This window comes from Heterocephalus glaber, unplaced genomic scaffold, assembly GCF_053883595.1.
Source record: "Heterocephalus glaber isolate CG9 unplaced genomic scaffold, H.glaber_assembly_v1.0 deba00001509, whole genome shotgun sequence".
NCBI lineage: Eukaryota > Metazoa > Chordata > Mammalia > Rodentia > Bathyergidae > Heterocephalus > Heterocephalus glaber.
This window is the reverse complement of record NW_028258325.1, coordinates 34,376,902-34,395,298: the sequence shown is the minus strand read 5'-3', so window position 1 is coordinate 34,395,298 and position 18,397 is coordinate 34,376,902. Positions and strand designations below refer to the sequence as shown.

Sequence of the window (18,397 nt, the reverse complement as noted above, 5' to 3'; positions counted from 1 at the left end):
CCATTTCTTCTGTGTTTTCCATTTTATTAGAGTACACGTTCTCAAAGTAGGTATTGATGATCCTCTGGATTTCTGCTGGATCTGTTGTGATTTCACCTTTTTCATTCTTAATTGCATGAATTTGAGCCTTTTCTTTCCTTTTTTATAAGGTTGGCTAAGGGTTTATCAATTTTATTTATTCTTTTGCAAAACCAACTCTTTGATTCATTGATTTTTTTTGTATCATTCTCTTAGTCTCCATTGCATTGTTTTCTGCTCTGATCTTTATTATTTCCTCCCTTGTATGAACTATGGGTTTGTCCAGCTGTTCTTTTTCTAGGAGCTTAAGATTCAGCATTAGGTTGTTTATTTGCGCTCTCTCTGTTTTCCTAACATGGGCATTTACTGCTATGAATTTCCCTCATAGAGCTACTTTCATTGTGTCCCATAGATTCCTGTATGTTGTATTGGCATTATCATTTAATTGGAGAAACTGTGTAATTTCTTCTTTAATTTCCTCTGTGACTTACTCGTTGTTCAGGACAGTGTTATTCAATTTCTATGTGTTTGTGCAGTTCTTGTGGTTTCTTATGCTATTGATCTCCAGGTTAGTTGCACTATGGTCTGATAATATACAAGGGGTAACTTCAATTCTTTTGCATTTACTTAAACATGTGCTATGAGCTACCATGTGGTCTATTTTGGAGAATGACCTGTGTGCAGCTGAAAAGAATGTGTATTCTGATTTTTGTGTGGTAGAACACTCTGTAGACATCTATTAAGTCCATTTGTTCAAAGCTTGATGCAGTTCTAGAATTTTGTTGTTGATTTTTTGTCTAGATGATCTGTGTATTTGTGATAGTGGGGTGTTGAGGTCCCCCACTACAATTGTATTAGTGCTTATTTGGTTTTTCATGTCCATTAATATTTGTTTTGTATAGTTGGAGTCATTTGTATTTGGTGCATATATATATATATATATATTTATGATTGTCATCTATTCCTCTTGGATTGTTCCCTTTACAAGGATGTAGTATCCTTCTTTGTCTCTCTTAATTAGTTTTTGTTTGACTTCTAATTTGTCTGCAAATAAGATAGTTACCCTCACTTTTTTCCAGGCTCCTGTCACATGGAGAACTGTTTTCCATCCTTTTACTTTCAGTTTATGAATTTCTTTTTGAATTAGGTATGTTTCTTGTATACAGCATATTGTTGGATTTTGCTTCTTAATCCATTTTGCCCATCTATTTCTTTTGATTGGTGAGTTGAGGCCATTAAAATTGATGCTTATAACTGATGTGCATTGACTTATGCTTGTCACGTTATTTTCTTGAAGTTGGCTTTTTTATTTTTTATCCCTCCCCCACTTTAATTTGTTCCCTTGCCTGGTGGATTTGCTCTGTGGGGCCTTATGGAGTTGTGGCTTTCATTTTCTTTTTCCAGGATATTGTTTAGAATTGTTTGGTGTGCTGGTTTGGTATTCATGAAATTTCTGAGGTGTTCTTTCTCGTGGAAGTATCCCATCAATTTTGAAAGATAGTTTTGCAGGATACATCAGTCTAGGTTGGAGGTTGTTTTTCTTTTAGGGCTTGACATACCTCACTCCAGGTTATTCTGGACTTGAGGGTTTGTGTTGAAAAGTTTGCTGTGATTCTGATGGGCTTCCTTTTGTATGTGATTTGTTTCTTTTCTCTAACTGATTGTAGTATTTCGTTCTTCTGTTGGGTTTCAGGGATCTTGATTATTATATGTCTAGTTGTAGATTCCTTTTTGATCAAGGCTAGTTGGAGCCCTATATGCCTCACTCTTCTTTATGTCAAATTCTTTCACTCTGCTTGGGAAGTTTTCTGTCATTAATTCTGTGAACTTTTTTTTGTTTTTTTTTTTAAATTTATATTTTTATATTGTGTATTTTATTACTTTGTATTATATTACAGTATTGTAATCACTTTTATATTAGTATTTTGGGGTTGTGGAAGGAATCATCCAAGTTTCCATTATTTCTTTCAGGAAGACTCACGTTTGATTACAAGCCATGTTTCTGAAACATTTATGCTCTCAAACCAAGGTATCACCATACATCAATTTGGACGAACAGTTAACCTTAAGGAAAATAATTTTATGGAACAAAGGTGTTTTCATTTTTCCAAAGTCACATTAAGCATTAAGTGAACTTGTCTTTTATCCAGGTTATACTTTAATATCTAGATTTTTAGACCAGTATACAAAAAAACCCAGTATACATCTATTCAGTTAACTTCAGTTACTAATTTACCATTATTGTTTACATTTACTTTTTAGGTATGAGACTTTGTGTTTGAAACAGCAATTACCTAAATTATGAACACTTATTTTCAAATCAAAATTGACCTCATTACCAAATATATATATATATATATATATATATATATATATATATAGTGGCAGAAGACTTCTTAAAAACTGAAATATATATATATATATATTTTTTTCTCTTTTCTAAAGTTCCTACAAAGAACATAGGCTTCTTCTAAACTGTTTTGTACATTTAAAATAACATTTGGCCTGATTTAAATAGTTAATATAAAGGCTAAAATTTGTTTCAGGACTAACCCATAAAAATGTACTCAAATTCTAAACCAAGCCCTCAAATCACAGCAAAGAGTATTTGAATATTAGCTTCATAGTTCTGTATGGCATGGTAAGGTTTTCACAAACAGTAACTCAAATTTTGATAATGGGTACAGCCTGCAACTGAGATAAACCCACAAATCCGCACTGTCTTGCAAACAGCAGTAATACTGTTAATTCAGTTATCTTAGGGGCTCTGTCACATGGCAATCACTATCATTAACCTAGTCACAGAATCATGAAAGTATTTTTATCAAAGTTAGTATCTCCTTTTCATGTTTGTTAAATGAGCTCAAAAGGAAAGAGGTAGAATCCCATTTTTAAGTACCAACTCTCCAATTCCAAGTAATTAAGGTATTTTCACATGTAAAATAGTAATACTAGTACCAATTCAGTGAACTAAGAATTTTAAGAAATTACAGATTTAACTGTCAGATAGCTGTTACACTAACAACTAAGCAATGTGTGGAACTGCTGCTCTGTGTCGTTTACCTGAATAACCAAAAGTCCCAGTTTTTTTTTTCCTAAATAGATGACTAGATGGGATTTTTAGCATTTCTAGAACTTACTGATAAGTCAGAGAATGGGGTCAGTGGAAACTAAAACTGGAGTATGTAAAGAGAAACTCTGACGTGTCAAGAATGTCTGTAGATAACCAAGAATAAAATCCTTCAGGAACTGCAGAATATCTTTCTAGTTTTCAAAGAACTCTACTTAGCAGGGATAAGGAGGTTGTTCTCGTAATTACACAGATTTACAGGTCAAAGCCTGTTTAGACATCTCTGCTCTTCAATCTTCAAAAACAGCAGTGTATATTCATATTCTTTTAAAAAATCCAAATGTTACCAGAATATTTTATAAAATTAAGTCCAAATTTTATTTAAGGATTTCAAATTACATATTTCAAATTTCTAAAATGGAATAGAACCATCTTGGAATGAAGAAATGGCATAAATGAACACTGACATCCCTTGAAATTCAAATTTTACAAAGAAAACAATTCCTCTGCAAACTACAACCCCATTACGTAACAAGATGAAATATCATCTACCTCTTCACTCTGGCAATAGCTGTTTCCTAAAGGAACAAGAAAAAGTGATTTTGTCACTTCTTTAAGTTAATTAAAAATGGGATTCTATCTTTAGATTAAAATTTTAAAGATCAGAAAAAGCTATGTTTAGATGAAATATGGGTACAAAAATATCATCACAGGATGTCTAATCAAAATTCTGAAAATAAAAAGGAAAAAAACTACTGTGATTGGTTAAGGATTTCCAGTAGTTAAGATTCTCAAGAGGTATGGATAGTTCCACACAAATGTGTTCACATTTTAAGTCCTTAATACTAAATTTTCAAAAAGAAAACTATCACCTGTAAAAATGTATCAACTCAAAGTAATTTTATTAACAGCAGGAACTCTAGAACTTTCTCTTGAATTAGTCCACTCTCACTATCAAAAATAAGTTCATTCCCCCCCAAATTAACAGTAATTAGCCTGAGGTATTTTAAATGTGGCTCTAAAGTCTCAAACTCAATGGCATTCCCCTCCCCAAAATGGTCTTATTACCACTTTAGGCCCATAATCTCTATACTATTTACTACAATATGTTCATCTAGAATATCAGAGGAAAAAAAGATCCTTGGACTTTTTGAAACAAACCCATCCCCATCCATTTTCACTAAAATAGTAGCCACATGAATTCTGAGTGTTATCTGGCCAGATCCACAAAAGGGCTGTTTAAACTTCATTTTCCAGTTTAATTATCAAAGCCTGGTGTGAATAAAATTCTGAGTATCACACTGTGGTACAAATAGGTTCAAATTTCTGAGGCTTGAAGTGAGACTGAGAAACAGTTCATGAAATTTAATGTACTATGCCTTAACACATCTGTGAGGTAGTTAAGTAAACAGTACTACCCATTTTAATACATAGTAAACAGAAACATGGGTAAATGACATAGCTAAGCAATTAAGGATCAGAATAGACCACAGAGGCTTAGGGCTTTCTCTCTAGTTATAATCCAAAACTATGAAATTTAACTTTTCTTCTTTTAAAAAATGTATCAAACCATTTAGAGGTTTTATGCTTTTACTTTTTGTTTTCCATTTGCTTATCAGATCTTCCAAAATTGGCTTCTTTTCCTTCAATATGTTAAACTGGGCACAATTATCATGAATCCAAGTTAAGCCTCTGTTTCTAACCTGAATTAGTACAAAATTAAGACATTACCTTGTGAGAACTAAAATTGCATTTAACATTTTTATTTTAGACAGCAAACAACAAAAATAAACAACCAAAAAACGTGAAATAGGCTCATCAAATGATGTCAAGTCATCCTTTCCAGGAAAGCAGAAGGTAGACCCTACCACAAAAAAATGATGCTTAGTTAATAGATGTTAAATTTAGAAGTACACTAAAATAGTATCAGTTTAACTTCTGCAAATTCTAGGTTTTATTCACTTCCCTGTGGTAACCATAACCATGTAAATTAGGCTTCCTTATAATCAACTATCACCTACAATATAAAAGTCCATTAATAAGCTAACAATTATGAGATTTGGTCTTACTGGAAATTCTTAACCATAAGTTCATTTTTTTTTCCTTTAAATGATGAATTGTCTTAATATAAGTCACTGCATTTTTATAACACAAAAAAAATGAAAACCACAACTATGCTACCGACTTAAACCCACTCTACTACTAGCAGGCAAACTTTTGGTTCTTCAGGAAAAAGTTAATTTTCATAGTTATACTCCAATTATTCTATGATGCAAAGAACCCAATTGCAGCAATGAATGGACATGCTTCAGAGAATCTGTGCATTCAACGTATCTGACAGTAAAACTATAGTTAAAATGCTAAACAAATTGGTCTTTAAAATATCAATTCCCTTAAAAAAGTTAGTCTACCAAGAAAATACAAAAACATAAGGCTGTAAGTAAATAATAGTTGTGTTTAGGCTATTACAGTGCAGGTTATCCTCAAGGCCACACACATCCTGCTTCACTGCTGCTTGCACTCTGCTGGGTTTTGCTCCTTCTTTGGGTCATAGTCTGGATCATTTTCCTCATCTTCTTCTTCCCCTTCCTATATTAAAGTTCAAAATGCATCCATGAAGTAGGTATACAGCAGAAAAAAAATGGCTCATAATGTCGGGGAAATTCAATACATTTTATACTCTATGGGTTAACAGATTTTCATGATTACAGAGTTTGGTGATAATACAATTTAATTTGCAAGTTTCTAATATGAAAAATTTCCCAACACAACTTGAGACATCCAGAGAGCTTTTATTGAAAAGATTTACTGCAGCCAACATTGGAAAAGTTTACTGCAGCTTTTGACTTCTTCAAAGAGCTGATAACCCTCATCCGCTTGTTCACCTTCTTCATCATAATCATCATCATCATCTTCAATAGCGTCTCCAGTGAAGTACAACACCGATCTTGGAATTATACGCTCACATAAAAAGTGACCAATTTCAAAGTCTGCAGCAAGGATAGCTTCGGCATCATCATCCAGATCTCCACTCTCAGGAACTTCAGGAGGAGCAAAAAAATTAAAGAAAGAATCATTGGAAACTGTTTTAGTCACAGTATGAACTGTCCCACGTCCCTTATGTTTCCGCTTCTTTTTAATGGTTTTCAAAGTGACATTCTTTCCTTTTTTCCAATCTATTTGGCACCCTGTACAGCCCATAATTTCTGGTCCATCAAATGAAAAGGGATCAGAATCATCTGGTTCAGATCTCATCCCATATGTCTTTGTCAACACTTCATTTGTGAAATATTCATTGGGTTCAAAGTGAAATTCTAAGATAAAACTCATAGGCTGGCCAGCATCTGAGAACTTCACTTTAATGTCCTTCAAATGCTTCAGAATAGGTTCATCATGTTCCTGAACCATGTCACTGAGCAAGTCAACATTCTTAAAAACAGTCAACCAAAATTCAGGAATTCCTTTAGGATCTTCTTTTTCTTCATCTTTTTTTTCATCTTCAATCTTGGCCTTTTCTTTCAGCTCCTCTGAAACTTCTTCTTCCTCATCTGGTTTCCACTCACATTCTTCTTCCATAGGTTCATAAATTGCATTAATGATCTCAAATCGCTTATCAAATAGAGGCTGGTAGAGAACAGCATACTTCCTTTCAAGTTCATGAACTTCCTCATAGAATTTGGCTTCTATCTGTGCACATTTAACTTGAAGGTTTTTGAGAGCATTCACTCTTCTTTTAACTACCCCTAGGCAAGCTTTCAATGTATCCTGTTGGTGTGTCTACCAGACCATCAAGTCTTTCTTGAAGGGCTGCAAGAATCTGAGGATTTTGCATCATCTGAACAGTCAGCTGACGCGCTTTGATTTTTGTTTCTTCACCAGTTTCTTCTTCTTCTACTTCTTTAACATCATCCAAATCTTGATCAAGTTCAGACTGTTCTTTGTTGTCAATGTCTGCCATGTTGTAAGAACTGCAAATATCAGCAGCTAGTTCGGGGAGTCAGGCGGCGGGAGCTGCGCAGGGAGTGACTAAGGGCGGCCGTGGTGGCAGGAGGACCAGGAGGCGGCACCACGAGCAGATGGCGCTAAAAAAGCTGTGAACAGTTTTTTTAAATATCATTTTTACTTTCTCCTGATTTTTCATGGATTTCTGTCAGTCTTGTATTATGCTTCTTTGCATCATCTAGGAGCTGGTGGATTGATTTCTCATGGTCCCTTACTATTTTAAAGAGATTTCTCTTTTCATGGTCACTGACTGCAATCCTGTCTTCTATATCTGCTATTCTGTCTTCACATTTGCTCATTCTGCAGCAAATGCTTTGAATAGAGCTTTTAATTTCCTATATATCTGTGTGAATCTTTTTCATGGATTCCATTTCTTTCCTATGTTGGGCATTCATGCTTTCCATTTCTTTCCTATGCTGGGCATTCATGGTTTCCATCATGGTCCTGAGCTCATCTATTTTTTTAAATGTCTTTCTGTTCTAGAGTCTCTAATCATGTCTTTCATTCTGCTCACCATCTCTGTGGTTCTCTGGGAAACTATTTCTGCTTTGAATTTTTCTAGCGCTTCATTCACCTGTTTTGTTACTTCCTGTGCCATCAGTGCAGGGTGTCCAGGTAATTGATTATCAGACTTTTCCGCCTTGTTTCCCCCAGAATTTGCCTTTAGTGAGCTTGTAGTCTGATTTTGTGCCTTGCTTAGGTGTCTTCTCATTTCTATTTTTGGTGTTAGTACTGTTTTTGGTTGAATTCCTGGGTTGATACTTCAATATTGCTTATTGTAAGTATCTTTGTTGCTTGTAATTAAAACCTTTATGGAATGATTCTTGCTCAGAAGTGTCTTCCAGATATATCTGGCCTTTAGGTTTTGAGTCTCTAATGACTCTTAGGCTATCTTGTTTTCAGTATAACAGGAAGGACAATAGCTTAGATCAATCACAGCACCTAAGCCCAAGTGATACAATCAGCAACAACAATAGCATCAAGCACAGTTTAGGAAATGACAATTTGTGGTAGTTATTAATCTGTCACTTTTAAGCCTGTGAATTAAGTCAAAGTCGAGGACCAGCCCCAAATATGTCTATAGTGAATAAACTCTTCAATATAGCAACTTTACCCTTTGGGATGGGGACTTAGAAGGAGTTGGGAGGGAGGAATAGATAGGTATGATAGGGAAAGGTTAGAAGTGAGGCCAGAGGGCACAGGAAGATCACACGAACTCTATGAAGGTGTTGAAGAGAAGAGGAGAAGACAGAATGAAAGGACAAACACAAGAACAGAACAACCTAACAGCAATAGGGAGGCTAGAAACTGTATTCACTTTTCTTTTAAAACTAGTGACAATCAAGAGTAGGAAAAAGAGAAGAAAAGAAAAAGTAAGAAAAAAAGAAATTCAAATTAGGACAGGAACAGGAATAAAAGGGAGAGAAATGAACAACGAGGTGGGAGGGAGAGATCAAGAGAGAAAGAGAAAGAAAAGGAAAAAAAGAAATGAGAAAAAAAGGAAAAAATTTTGCAAAGAAAAGATAAAAATCAGAAAAAATATTAAAAATAAGAGAAAAAATTACCTTGAAAATAAAAAATAAAAATAAAGGGCCTCCTTCAGGGTATGTCTCTGCTGTCACTATAGACAACATGGGCAGGAGTGTGCAGATGTAAGTTAATTAGTCTCAGCAAGCCAGCAGCTGTCCCCTGACGTTCAGGCTGATTTCTGCCTGCAAGGCCCAAGTTGAGATCTCTGACCTCCTGTTGGGTTGAACTCTGCAAGGTTCTACTGCAGGTTCCAGCTGTCCTTCCCCTGAAGATAGTCCAGGTTCTGATTGGAGGTGGTGATCCCTCTAGCTTACCAACTACGGTGGTCTGGTGTGCCTTTTTTGCAGAGATTTTCTTCACTTTTTCAGTGGGCTTCAATTTTCATCTAGGAGCCTCAGAGAGGCCCTCTTTCTCTTGTTCACTTCTGTTCTATCTTCTGGAGCTCAGATCAATGTCCTTTCTAACCCACTGCCCTCTGTGGTGTGGATCCAAGTGCTGGCTTGGTCCAGTGGCCAGAGGTGGGGTGTGTGTGTGCTGAAGGGGTGGGGCCACCAGCCAACCTACAAGCTGCTCAGGACCAGGAATTTTTAAAGATTATGTTGCATAGGACTATTTGTGGAATTAAAGTAGGGAAGAATTTCTTTTTTTTTTTTTTTTTTGGTACGGGGGATCGAACTTGGGCCCTTGCGCTTGTACAGCAGGCAGTGAAGAGAAGAATTTCTTAAAACAGGCATATGAAGCACAAAATATGTAAAGAAATTCATGTATTTACTATGTTGAAATTTGAAATGTCACTGCAGAAAGACAAGATAAAGTTTAAAGACAAGCCAGAAACTGAGAGAAAACATCTACAATGCATGTTATTGATAGCAAATTAGGATGTATCTGGACATGATGGCACAGATCTGTAATCCTAAGACCCTGGAAGGCTACGGCAAGAAGATTGCAATTTTGAGCTCAGCCTGAATGGCTTAGCAAGAACCTGTCTAATAAATAAAGAAATATAATAAATAAATAAATAAATACATAAAATAAATGGGCTTAAGATGTAGCCCAGTGGAAAGGCCCTGGATTCAATCCCCAGTAACCCCTCCAAAATAAATAAATAAAAGGATTTAGGATATTTACACACTCTTAAAAATCTGTCTAAAAAAGAAAAGCTGTTTAATAGGAAAACTGATAAAGAAAACAAACATGTTCATCTGTGCCTCACCAGTAGTGAGCAACATGCAAATTAAAGTAATGAGATACCATTCACTTCCATCATAAAAGCAAAAACAAAAAAGCCCAACATTCTAATTTTAAGTATGATAGAGAGAAATAGTATGCTCTGCTTGGATTCCTGAAACAATCACTTTAGAAAGTCATATGGCAACACCATTAAGGGCTGAGATACTTATGATAAAACAGAACTTACAAATAAATGTGATAAAATAAAATGACAATAAAGTCAGTATTTCCTTGCAACTACCTTGTTAGGCCCCTCTCCCATCCTGCTTCAAATCCTGAACTTCGTGTCAGTCCTTTGGTTTGTTTTACATGCAATCATAAGTGTCTTGGTATTTAAGTCTAATGCCATTTTTATTTCTCAGATTCACCCAAATATATGTGTGCACTCTGCAGTTCACTTATTTCTTCCTGCTAAATTGGAACAACATAGCTTATATCCAAGCAGGGCTATGGAGGGCATTCTTAAACATGTCTCCTGGAGCATACACCTGGGAGTCCTTTGAACTATTATTAAGTATAGGTTGAGATATTTGTGTTCTAGAAGTAAAATCAGCATGTTCAAGGGGCACAACCCTTGTTAATGTCACTAGATAACCCAGGATTGTTTACCAATATATTGTTATCAGTAGTGTGTTTCTGTTGTTCCATGCCTCTATTGACACCTCTCATCAAAGTCTTAAATTTCTACCAATCTGGCGGCTATAAAATGGTACCTCATTATGGTTTTGTGTTTCCCTCCTAGTAAAGTTGAATGTTGGTATGTTTTGGAATTCATATTTTCTGTAAAATGTCTATTCATGCTTGTCTTTTTTTATTAACTTGTTCCTACTTTCCCTATTGATATTTTGAATTTTTTTTCTATTTTGGACACTAGATATTTGTTGATAGTATGTGCAACAAATATCAAATATGTCCTCTTGGTTTATAGCTTTTTTTCAACTTTTTTTGTTTTAGTTTTCGATTCTTATATTTGAATGACTTCTAATTAAAACTGTTGTTTAATTAATGAAAACTATTGTTTAAATTTGTATTTCTTTTGATCATTAGTAAGGTTGAAGATTTTAAAATTTTATTGGCCATTTATATTTCTTTCTTCATGAGTCTATATGTTATATACATCTTCATATATTATAGGTATTAACTCTGTCATATTTGTTGGAAATATTTTTCTTGTTTTTTCATTACTTTTATATTTTTACTTAAATTTCTTTTTACTACATATTTAAATATACTTAAATATTTCATTCTTTCCATTTTCCTTTTTTGTTCTTTGCATTAACACTTTAGTCCATGAAGAATTGATAAAGAGGTGACATTAATCAACTGTTCCTTCTTTAGACACTGATTTGTGATATTATTATTATCCTCTAAAATTTTAACATTTATTTGGACCTGTTTTATATTTATTTGGAGTCTTAGTTACTTTCCTTGTTGCTGGGACAAAAATACCAACAACGATGTCATTTAAAGTTCTAAATTTTGATGAAATCTCATTTGTCAATTTTTTTCTTTTATACATCATGTTTTTTGTATCCTAGGAAGTTTTTGCCTACCCTAAATTCATAAACATTTTCCCTTATAATTTCTTCTTAAAGTTTTATACTTTTAGGCTTTCATATTTAGGTTCATAGATCCTTTCAAGTTATTTTTATGTATGGAAATAAAGGGTTGAGGTTAATTTTTTATATACAGATACCAGGTGTTCTAATGCCATTTGCTGAAAGCACTATCTTTTCCTTGGCTCTTGAATTGAGTTTATATTCTGCAAAATGTTAATGTTAAACAATCTTTCAAAACTCAGTGGACCATATATGTGTGGTTCTAGTTCTAGACTTTCTGTTTTATTCCAATGATCTATATGTCTTTCCTTACACCAACACTGCCTTGATTACTGTAGCTTTAAAGGAAGCCTTAAAATTAGGTACTAAGTGTCTCCCAACACTGTTTTTTGTTTTGTTTTGTCTTGTTTTGTTTACTTTTTTAGGTCCTTTGTACTCCCACGTAACTTTTATTTATTTTCTTTTTTTTAATATACATGCATTAGTCTTTGATCTTTAATATTATAACATTATTGCTTTAGATATTTCCCTTGAACCAAGAATAGAATGCTAACTCCATAAAAATATACACATATAAAAGTAGTTCTCCCTTTTCCTGGGGAAAAAGCAATCCAAGTATATTTTCTAGAATAGTCAAGTTTTTGTTTTAATTATAATTAAAGTCTTGGTCATTTATTAGCTCTAACTTACATATTTAAGGAAACATTAGACAACCATTACAATTTAGAAAGGCAACGTGTCATTACCAAGTAAATCAATGTGTCCCTTCTCCCACCAACAAATGAAAGTGACCATACATTAATTTTATTAGTTATGATACATTGCTGCAATCCCTAACTCTCTTATCCACCCTCGTGTTTACCATGTGTGTACGTGTGAGTTGGTTAGAATGCACCGACCATCTAACGATCAACAGCAGGATGAGTTAGGCTTGGGCTTTCGGTGAAGATTGACAATGTCTGTCTGAATCAAGTGATCGGACCTATCCTCGGTAGCGAGAACTCTTCCAACTGCTTCCTCAAAGGCTGCTGCAACATTGGTGGCATCTTTTGCACTTGTCTCAAAGTAAGGATAGTCGCTGTTGTCCCTGCACCAAGCTTGGGCTTCTTCTGTAGACACCTGCCATTCGCTTATGTCGACCTTGTTGCCCAAAAATCACAAAAGGAAAACTTTCGGGCTCTTTCACATCTTCGTAATATATGAATTCTTTCTTCCAGTTACTCAGGTTCTGGAAACTCTGTGAATCATCGACACTAAAAGTAAGCAGGCAACGGTCAGAACCTCTATAAAAAGGCATCCTCAGGCTTCGGAATCGCTCTTGACCAGCCGTGTCCCAAATCTGCATGGTGACAAAATGTCCATCCACCTCCAGATCTTTATTTAAAAATTCCACACCTATTGTATGGAAGAGCTGGGCATCAAACTTATTAGTTCCATATCTGTTCATAAGAGAACTCCCCAACTCCACCATCTCCAAGGAGAATTACTTTTAAAAGTGATGATTTTCCTGCCATTATTAATTTTAGGAGCTTTGACTTCAGAACCCTTAATAATTCAGTTCAAGCATCATTATCTCGTGGCCACATGGAAGACCCCCGAGAGCTTCGGGCAGGTTCGCCTGGCTGCAGTGAAGACGGAGAGTGGGTCGGGGAGAGGGCGTGCAGGAGGCGGAGGCGGCGGTGCTGACCTGCTCCAGCTCCAGCATCACTTTTAAATTTCAATATCCAATTCTTCATTTATAGCAAGTATGCATAGACCTGAATTTTTATATATAGCTTGTGTTTTCTAATCCTGCTAAATTGAAATACAAGTTCTAGGGGCTCCTAGAGATTTCTTAGTATTTTCTCTGTAGGTGATCATTTCATCTACATATAAAGATTTTGCTTCTGCTGTGCCAATCCTATCCTAGTTGTGTCATTTTATTGACAGACTATTTCGGTGGGGCCTATTTTTCAAAGTTTAATGGACAGAGGAAGAGTAGGCATATCTGCCCTTGTTCCCCACCTTAAGGAGAAAGCATTGTATCTTCTCCATTCATATAAGGCGTTCTCGCTGGAAGTACGGAGTACATGTCTTTAATCTGTTGAGAAGGTTCTGTTCTACTTCTAGTCTCCTGACAGCTTTTACCATGAACAGCTCTAGAATTTAGTCCGATACTTTTTCTCCAACTAGGGACAGGATCATGTGGCTTTTTCCTTTCATCCATTAAAATGATGACTTCTGGGGGTGGAACTTCCAATGCTGAACCAACACTGCCATCCCTATAACAAAACCACTTTCTACATCCTGCCAGATCTGGCTTCTAATAGTTTGTTTTGTTAAACAAATTTCTATCTATGTTCATACTTTTTTCTTCTATTATCTTTATCCAGTTTTAGGATTAGCACAATGTTGATTTCCTAAAATGAGGAAAGAAGTATTCCTTTTATTTTCTGCTTTAATTGTTTGATATAATTTATCAGTTAAAATGTATATGATCCTGTTGTTGCCATATAGGTAGGTTTTCCAGCTAGGAATATACTTTCTTTAATAGGTGTTATTCAAATTTTATATTTCCTCCAGAACTAGTTTCATTAATTTGTCTTCCAAGGTACTTCTTAGAAGTTATCAAATTTATTTCAGAACAAATTTTTATAACATGCTTTCTATATCCTTTTAGATTCTGTAAATCTGTGGTAATGTCTCCTAGATCTTGACATTGTCATTTAAAAAATATACAATTGATATTGTGTAATAAAGGTCTAAAGGAGCAGGGGAAGAGGGAGGGATACGGGAAAGGAAAGAAGGGAAAAGAAAAAATATGAGAAAAGGAACAAAATGGAAACAAAGTCTTTTCAAATAGGGAGGGTTGTAGGGGGTGAAGGGAGGGCAGGGGAAGGGGAAAAAAATAAGAACCAAGATATTCATGTAATGGTACAAGATCCCAATGATGTATGTAAATGTATTTTATACCTAAAATGTACCAATAAACAATGGGGGAAAAAAATAAAAAATGTTCACTTCAGCAAAGCTTAAAAAAAAAACAACCAACACCCACAATTGAAAGGAGGAGAGGTTTATTTTAGTGTCAGTCCTTGCATGATCTGCTGGCAGAGGAGCCTAGCAGAGGAGAGCTGAATATAGCATTACAGACCAAAGCAGAGAAGAGAGGGATTGGTTAAGGCCACACCCTCAGTGACTGCCTCCTCTGACCAGACCCTATCCCCTCTTATAGCAAGTCAGCTATAAGCCCCATGATCCAATCACCTTCCCCAAACCCTGACTGATGAGTGCATGAGGCTCTTGGGGGGACATGTAGGTATAAACCACACATTTGGGCCATTTTTTCGTGTTAATTATACTTAATTTATAAATTATGCCCCAGATATGTATTTCATCTATTATTATCTTTCTAGTGAACTTTACTGTTCAGTAAGACAAATTCCTTTGATTATTCCTTTTTTTCAAGATTTCTTGGATCATGTGAGAAAAGGCATTCTCTGTTTGCCTAATTAATATCCCACTTGTTTTCCAGAGTGGTTGTTATATCAGAGTTTCATATCAAAGTATCATAAAACATGAATCACACTTATTGCAACTTTCTGTGAACTGAGTTGAGATAGTAATTAATTCTGTGCCACAAAGGTGTGAATGTGGTGCTTGGTACACTGTGTGATGGGGGATTCTTCCAGTCATGTGTCAGTCACCCTCAGCCAGGGTGTTTTCTAAACCCACAGAGCCTACTGAAACAATTCTCTAGTCCCTGGTGAACAATAAAGAACACAGCTTTTACAGACAATTTCATTATTCCTGTTGAAAAAATGAAACAACTTGACTCATGGATCAGTGAATGTTTGGAGTGACACAGTATGAACAGGAACCAGTGGAGAGATTAGAAATGTCCTTCTTTTGCTCAAGCCTTGGCTGTTGACTTTGAGAAAACTGATCCAGCTGTGAAATTAAATTAGGGCTGGACAATGTGTTGTCTCTTGGTAGGTCTAGCACTTCCCAACTCTGGGGACCAGACTTGGACAGCAGAGGAGGTTTGCAGGTGGTGTGTGTTGCAGAGGTCAGTGGACTCCACTGCAGCTGGTACAGAGAGGTCCCTTGGTCTCCACTACAGCAAATGCCAAAGTGCCCAAGGGCAGGCGACAAGGGAGACCTCTGTTTTCTCAAACCTCAAATGGAAAAAAATGGCATAGTAAGTCTATTTGATAATTTATTTAGAACTGTAAATTTATTGCAAAAAGTATGTTCTAGTGTCTGAGTGCAGATGAAATTCTACCAAAGTTCAACTATGCTGAGGGGTCTTCCTAGTTGTTTTCATGTGAGGTCCCAGACATAGGAGCCAGGAATAATTGAATAGGAAATTATCTGACCAACCCTAATTAGGAGCAGTTGGTTAAATCCACAATTATGTAAAATCATATACTCAACCAGGATATGTCACTTAGCCTCTTATACCACAGTTTCTCACCTGTAAAACAAAGAGGCATACCTCTATCTCCTTATATGCCAGGAATGCTATGTTTATAGATAAAATGATGCTTGTGAAAGCTCTAGACAAATTTGGGAAAAAATTCTCGTATGTCTTCTCTGTGGTGTTGAATCACTAAGGAACAAGAATAAAAGTATTAAGGGGAAGGGCACAGTTAGGCAAAACACTGAACATTGGTGCCTGTAAAATAGCAATCTTTGACAACAGTGCATCAAGAATGCCACTCAAAAATGTTATGAATCATAACAATACCTTAGTTTCTTTCTCTGCATGACCCAACACACTCTGAAATGCAAATATTTTCCATGGCCTTTGATGGATGTATTTGTCAAATGAAATGACTCACAGCAGAGCAAATTAGTAGCAGCTGATAGAAAAGCCAAGAGAAGATTTAAGCTATGGTTGGTTATGAACCAATGTCTTGAGAACAAAACTGGACTTGTAGGTATTGAGCCTCACAATTTTGGACAGCACCATGTCAGAAAGCTTTTGGAATTGTCAACATAAACTGGAGATTTCACATGAAAACAAATGGATGTATCCAAGTACTGTCTCCTTCAGACAGAACTGTCCTTTTTTTAGTTTGCCACAGTCCATACCATTCTCTATCATCCTCTTTTGGTTCTCAAGTACAATATCTAACTGGTTGTTTGAATGTGTAAACTTTCTAGTCATTCTAATTTATAAATTCTGCCTCACATAATACAAGGGATTTTGTGGTGTAGATTAGGATTCTGAAATGGAGTCCTTAAATCTTGAAGAAAGTGAATGGGAAAAAAATCTATTTCAGTGCATCAGAAACAAAATTTTTTTCATTTAACAAAGATATTCTTTAGAGACCTCACCGAGTAACAGACTTCTTTGTTTGGAATGGCATTCTACTTCCATGAACTTTGATTTAAATAAAAATGGATATATTAGGTTACTCTGGTAACTACTAAAACTCTCACTAGAAGGACATCATCCACTTTTCCGTAGAAGCAGCAGAAACAACTAACTGCCCACCAAACTTTGCAAAAGGAAGCAGAATGCAACTTGAGAAAATGCCACCTGTAAATATCAAGTGATTTCCTTGCTTCTACCACCTCCTACAAATGTGGAATAGAGTGCAAGGCAGGGGCCATGTGGATTTTAGAAAGAAGCACCAGCAAAGACCCCATGGTTCACAGTGTAGTCCCTGGATGCATGAGAAAAGAGGCCTTAGTGAAACATGCTGCATATAGTGTGTGGGAAACAGCATGGCAGTGCTGGGCCAGAGACACACACAGGGCCCTCACAGGGCTTGCCTTGGTTTCTTCCAACCACAGGTGAAACTTGACCATCATTTGATTGCCACCAATAAATTCCACTAGCGTTTGCATGGTCTCTTCTGGTTATTGTGTATCTCATCTCAAGGTGTTTAAATCCTGCCCTGGAAGGTGATTCCTCAGCCTCCCCTACAACCATGAGGTAAGTTTGATTTGTCTTACATAGTTGACCTCAAATAAGTATTACTTGAATGTATCTTTGCCACCAGTGGACCGTGTGAGCCTGAAGCAACATTCACAAGAGAGGGCTTGATTCTCTCTGTTCCCCAAGTAAGAAAACTGATGCCCAACCTTAAAAAAATGAGTGGAACACAAGTTGATTTGAGTGTTTATTTATAAATGTACATTTTCTATAAAAGCTGTGCATTTTAGACAACTTTTTGCTTTTGTTTTTACTATTTCTCAGAGGCATTTTAGAATAAATATTATAAATGAAAGTTAGTGTAAGTGATATAGAATATTGGCCCACCCAGGACAGTAACATCTTTTGGACGGACTCATATATGAGGTGGATCATTTCAGTTTGTTAAATCTTAAGCTGTGTATAGATAACTAGAATATGCATTGCATTAATAACACTACATAGAAAGAACGAAGAAACGTCATGAAAGTTTGCTAGTGAAAAACAGAGTTATCCATTTTTTTCTTAGGAAAGAAAAGAGACTAGCTTTTGGAGTATGAGGAAAAAAAATCAGATATACTTCCTTAGAAACAATAAATCACTCACTTGCCTCATCTGTTTTTTAAACAAACACATTTGCATTATAGCTCCACAGAGTACAGCATTTTTTTTTTCCTGGGATCTCAAAGATTATTTGAAAAGAAATAGATCATACTCATTATGCTGCACTGGAAAAAACAAGATCTACTCTGCCTAAGCTGCCATGTAACTGACTCTAAATGATATATAAATCAAATAGAAATAGAAACAGTTGGCAATTAGAATTTAGAAAATGTTGGAGATTATTCTGTGCTGGTGACTAGTGTTCATTATGGGAAAGCATGTTTTGCAGTTGGAGGATGCGGCTTTATCTTTCTTGACTTGCTTCTGGCTTCAATACATGTACAATGAGTCTCACTAAGAAATATGTACAAATGGGTGTGTGAAACCAGAAGAGAATGTGCAATATTCATATAATCCTTACATAATGGATGGAATTCCACATGTAAAAGGTACTCTATAAAAATTGGTTATGAATGACCA

General features: G+C 35.6%; 2 pseudogenes across 2 annotated transcripts; both read right to left on the bottom strand.

The window, feature by feature from the left end:
* Positions 1-4,722: 4,722 nt before the first annotated feature.
* Positions 4,723-7,183, bottom strand: LOC147825122 (nucleosome assembly protein 1-like 1 pseudogene; annotated as a pseudogene). Its single transcript, XR_015441342.1, has 2 exons — positions 5,558-7,183; positions 4,723-4,952 (listed from the first exon to the last, which is right to left on the bottom strand). The product of XR_015441342.1 is annotated as a nucleosome assembly protein 1-like 1 pseudogene (transcript).
* A 176-nt stretch (positions 7,184-7,359) lies between these two features.
* Positions 7,360-17,357, bottom strand: LOC147825121 (ras-related protein Rab-9A-like; annotated as a pseudogene). The gene has a single exon (XR_015441343.1). The product of XR_015441343.1 is annotated as a ras-related protein Rab-9A-like (transcript).
* Positions 17,358-18,397: the final 1,040 nt, after the last annotated feature.